The sequence below is a fragment of the Equus asinus genome, unplaced genomic scaffold, assembly GCF_041296235.1.
Source record: "Equus asinus isolate D_3611 breed Donkey unplaced genomic scaffold, EquAss-T2T_v2 contig_316, whole genome shotgun sequence".
Taxonomy (NCBI): Eukaryota; Metazoa; Chordata; class Mammalia; order Perissodactyla; family Equidae; genus Equus; species Equus asinus.
In genome coordinates this window covers 106,464-112,009 of record NW_027224979.1, presented here as the reverse complement: position 1 = coordinate 112,009, position 5,546 = coordinate 106,464, and the positions used below count along the sequence as shown (strand labels likewise).

Here is a 5,546-nt window from a genome sequence, read left to right as displayed (position 1 = left end):
ATTTATATCTCAAATTTCATGGGTGGCCCCCTCATAGCTTTTTGATGTTAATTCATTCAGAGCAGTGTTAAAGGACTAAAAAGTTACCTATTCAGATACCACATTTTAATTTTAGACTTGTTTGTTTTAATTCAAATAGCTGTAATTACTTTACAGCTTATGAACTGGTTGATCTTTACAAATTCACATATAGAGGAGATGGAGTTCAGCATCCCTGTTTTCTCATACTGCTGTTGCCTGGGACATGGGGGTTCCCAGCCTTATGACTTCAGAGGCACCCTTTGAACTGTCGCAGCATCTAGTCGTTGAGGGCTTTAGCCTCAGTGTCTACAGCACTCCAGAAAGCTTCAAGGAAAAGTTCCTTCTCAAGACCTGCAAGAACCCAATGGTACCCATAGGCTGCCTGGGCACGCTGGCTGCCCTCACCCATGACCTCTACTGCTTCCCTAGGGATCAGAGCCAGTGCTGCCAGCTCATGATATACAACCAGATTGCCACCCAGGGCTTCTCGCTCACAGCCACCTTGCTGGATCCAGCTTCATCAGCTATGAAGTCTCTGCCCAAGCCTGGCTTGGTCTTGAAAGCTCCGTGGAGATTATTCCCAGCCTGGGAGTAACCACTGGTCCTGCCACAGGATTTATTCCCTCATCTGCCCTGACCAGTCCCTGTGTCAATGGAGGAGCAAGTGGCCAATTGTGTAATCGACAGATTTTTTTTCAGGAATCTCAGATTCTGTTCACTTCGGGTGTCGCATACTTCTACTTGTGCCACACCCTCTTCACCCCCTACTTAATAAACTCTGATCCACTTGTAAAAAAAAATTCATGTATATATAACTAAATCTAGTATGTTAGTTTTTATTAGAAATGAGGCTTTATATAAGGTAGTAATGAAAATTTTAGCCTGTAAATAATTAATGCATCAAGATACAAGCAAAGTTCTTTACAATTACCCTAATCCTAGTGTGTAACAGCCTTTTGTGGTAGAATTTATTTCAAATTCCACTTCAGTTTGTAGGTACCCATCCCTCTTCTCACGTTTAATTCCCAATTCTTAAGCCCCTCCATCACTTTCTTGCTTTCACCATCATAGATATCTTTTCTGACCCTCAGGGTCAAGCAACTGCAGGCTAAGGTAGGGGCGGGGGGCTCCTTCCAATATGACAGTGAGTATGGGCACTAGCCTCACACCGTGGCAAAACTCTGGAGGGTCATTGACACATCCAGGCTCTATTAGCTCCATTCTTTTCTGTTGAGGGCTCCACTGTTCTCTGTCCACTGCTACCTTGTCTCCTTGCTCCAAATGAGATTCTGTGCTCTCTTGGTCCACTCTAGTAGAGTCTCACATGTGGGCAATCTGATAGTTTCTTAAGAGTTTTGGCTGCTACTAATTAAGGGTGACAAAACACACTTAGGGGAAGAAGCATCCCTTTTATAACTTGTTCCTTTTTTATCCAAATGGGTCCAAAAAGGTAAAGAGTTACCTACAGATGCTACCGTGAGATGACTCCAAAAGAGTGTCAAAGACACTCTGTATTGTTATCCACTGACACCCTGCTATCATTCTCCTTGTTTCCAAATAGAAATCTCTCTTCACTTTGTGTGTGTATCTTTACAGATATATCTATAATCTCACCTTTTGCTGGAGACTTCCTCAGTGGTTACTGATGTCAATTTATTCCAATCAGAACTAAAGGATTAAAATGTACATGATCAAACACTGTGTGACTTCATAGACTCACTTTTCTCATTCAAATTAGCTACAATTTCTCTATAACTTACAAAATGGTTGAACCCTGTAAGTTCACATGTAATTTGGTTATTTGGAAAATATTTCATCTTTCCCTAGAATTGAGGCTTCATATGATGGTAATAAAATTCTTGGGCCTGTAAAAGAATCCTTAATGGATCAAGATTTAAAAACATTTCTTTACTACTAAACTTAACCCCAATGTGTAATTGCCTTTTGTGATTACATTTACTTCAAATTCAGCTATAGTTTGTAGGTAGGAATCCCTCTTATCCCATCTAATTTTCTGATTTCAATTCCCTCCACCACCTCCTTACTCTTCATGTTTCATGGATGTCTTTCCTTCTCCTCAGATAGGGTTAAGTAACTGTCTGCCTGAGGCAGGGGCTACCTCCAGTATGATGGTTGGTTTGGGTTTGGGATACCAGCCTCCCATTGTGGCAGAGCTCTGGAGGGTAAGGGACAGATCTCAAGTCTATTATCTCTTTTAGTTTCTGCTGAGGGCTCCTCTGCTCCCTGTCCACCGCTACTACCTTTGTGCTTCCAAATAGTGTTTTCTCCCTTGACCCACACTAGCAGAAAGTTATACACAGGTACTCTAATAGTTCCCTAAGGATTTTGACTAGTAATCCCTAAAGTTCACGAACACACAAATAGTAAGTGTTCTCTCTCTTTTGACCTGGTCCTTCTTGATCCAAAAAAGAAAAAAGTTATATATAGAAGCTGACAGGCTATCACGGACATTCTGTATTGTCACCAATGCTCCCAAATGGTTTTCCCACTCAGATGACAGAAAATCAACTCACCTATTGTTGATGTTCTGGCGAGAGGACTCTGAAAAGGCTACTAAAGCATTCTTATTTCTGTCAAAGAACAAAAAGAATATGCAAAAAATAAAGCCAGACAATGAGGAAGGAAATAATACCAGGAAATGATTCCTTTTTTCAAGAGGAAATCATTCCTCTTTCCTGACAGGAATTTCAGGCACAAAAAGTCACACATGACAAATTTGAAGGAATGTGACAGGAACTGAAGGGGTTACCACAGTGGCACCTGTAAGCAAGCCTCTTGGGGGAGGGGCTGTGTGTGCATGTGCATGTGTGTGTGTGCCTATGTGTATTTATTGGAAACAGAAGGAAGCAAGCAAGGGAGAAGCAGCAATCATGATTAAATGTTCTTCCTTCCTTCCTTCCCATTTTCTCTACCATTCTGGTCATCATTGAATAAATTTGGGAAGAGGGAGACACAGAGAGAAAGAGAGAGACACAAGAGTGTAGGAATGAGGTGGTGGATCCAGGTAAGTTGATGAGATGATACAAAGACAATGGAAAGAAAATGCCAGAACAATGAGAATTTCAATGGCAAGGGCTAATCCCTGGTTGCCATTTGGTAGGGCAGAAACAAGTAGCTAGATTAGGATCTGCCTAAATTACGTTTTCAAGATTTTATGAATTGGAAGTAGAGCACATGATCTGAATGATTTTTCGTCTTGCACATTTTTTTAAGTAGACTTTTTTTAAAAATAAGTTTAGGTTTACAGAAAAATTAAGCAGAAAGTACAGAGAGTTTCCATATACCCCCCTTCTCCCTCACAGCTTCTCCTATCACTAATATCTTGCATTCATCTGGTATATTTGTTATAACTGATGAATCAGTATTTACACATTATTGTTAACTAACATCCATAGTTGACATTGGTGTTCATTCTTCGTGTTGAACAAGTCTATTGGTTTTTCCAAATGCATAATGTCATGTATCCATCATAACAGCATCATACTGAATAACTGTACTGCCCTAAAAATCCCCTGTACTCTACATATTCATCCCTTTGCCCCCCACTCCAATTCCTAGAAACCACTGATCTTTTCACTGTCTCTATAGTTTTACCTTTTCCACAGTGTCATATAGTTGGAATCATAAAGTATATCGCCTTAGCAGACTGCCTCCTTTCACTTAGTACTTATGCAAGGATTTAAGGTTCCTCTATTTCCTTTTGTGGCTTGATAGATTCTTTTACTTTTTTTAAATTGCTTGCTGAATAATTTTCCATTGTATATAGGCATTACAGGTTATCTATTCTTCTGTGATGTCTTTGTTGCTTCCGATTTTTGGCAATTATGAATAAAGCTGCTATCAAATTTGGGTGGAGGTTTTTGTGTAGGTATAACTTTTCAACTCATTTCGGGGTTGAAACTCATTAGGAGCACAATTGCTGAATCATCTGATAAGACTATGTTTTGCTTTGTAAGAAATTGCCAAAATGTCTTCCAAAGTGGCTATACTATTTTGCATTTTCACCAACAGTGAATGAAAATTCCTGTTGCTCCTTATCCTTGACAGCATTTGGTGTTTTCAATATTCAGATCTTGACCATTCTAATAGGTGGATAGTAGTATCTTCTTGTTGTCTTAATTTGCAATTCCTGAGTGACATATGATGTTGAGCATCTTCTCATAAGCTTATTTGGCATTTGTATATCTTCTTTGGTGAGGTATCTGTTCAGATCTTTTGTCCATTTTTTGAGTACTTTTGTTTTCTGATTGTTGATTTTTAAGAGTTCTTTGTATACCTTCAATAAAAGCCCTTTACCAGATACATCTTTTGCAAATAATTTCTTCTAGTCTGTGGCTGACTTGTCTTCTCATTCTCTTGATAGTGTCTTTCACAGAGCAGAAGTTTTAAATTTTAATGAAATCCAAGTTGTCTGTATTTTCTTTCATGATTTTATTTTTGGTGTTATATATAAAATCATTGCTGTATCAAAGGCCATCTGTTTTCTTCCTGTGTTATCTTCTAGGAGTTTTATGGTTTTGCATTTTATATTTACGTCCGTGATCCATTTTGAGTTAAGTTTTGTTAAGTGTGTAAGGTCTGTGCCTAGATTTTTTTTTTTCTTGCACATAGATGTCCAGTTCTTCCAGCAACATTTGTTGAAAAGACCATCCTTTCTCCACTGGATTGAGTGCCTTTGCTCCTTTATCAAAGACAAGATGTCTATATTTGTGTGGGCCTATTTCTGGGCTCTCTATTCTGTTCCTTTGATCTACTTGTATATTCTCTCACCCATACCACTCTACCTTGATTACTGTAGCTTTATAGAAAGACTTAAGTCAGGTATTGTCAGTCCTCTGACTTTGCTATTCTTCTTCAATATTGTGTTGGCTATTCTGGGTCTTTTGCCTTTTCACATAAACTTTAGAATTAGTTTGTCAATATTGAAAAAACGACTTTTCAGGATTTTGATTCAGATTGCACTCAACTACAAGTTGAAGGAATTGACATCTTAACAATATTGAGTCTTCCTATCCATGAACATGGAACATCTTCCCATCTATTTGGATCTTCTTTGATTTCATTAATCAGTTATGTAGTTTTCCTCATATAGATTTTATACATTATTTTGTTAGATTTGTACCTAAGTATTTCAATTTTTTGGTGCTAATGTAAATGGTGGTGTGCTTGTTTCAAATTCCAATTATTCATTGCTGGTATAAAGGAAAGCAATCAACTTTTGTATATTAACCTTGTTCTTGAAACTCTGCTATAATTTCTTATTATTCCAGAAGGTTCTTTGTAAATTATTTTCAATTTTCTACAGAGATAATCATGTCACATGTGAACAAAGACAGTTTTATTTCTTCTGTTCCAATCTGCATACTTTTGTTTCCTTCTTACTGCATTAGTTAGGACTTACAGTATGATGTTGAAAAGGAGTGGTGAAGGGGGATATCCTTGCCTTGTACCTGATCTTATCAAGTTTCTCACCATCAAGTATGATGGTACCTGTGGATTTTTTT

The 5,546-nt window shown here is 38.1% G+C and overlaps 1 pseudogene; it reads left to right on the top strand.

The window, feature by feature from the left end:
- Nucleotides 1-244: 244 nt before the first annotated feature.
- On the top strand, nt 245-616 carry LOC139043684 (HIG1 domain family member 2A pseudogene; annotated as a pseudogene).
- Nucleotides 617-5,546: the final 4,930 nt, after the last annotated feature.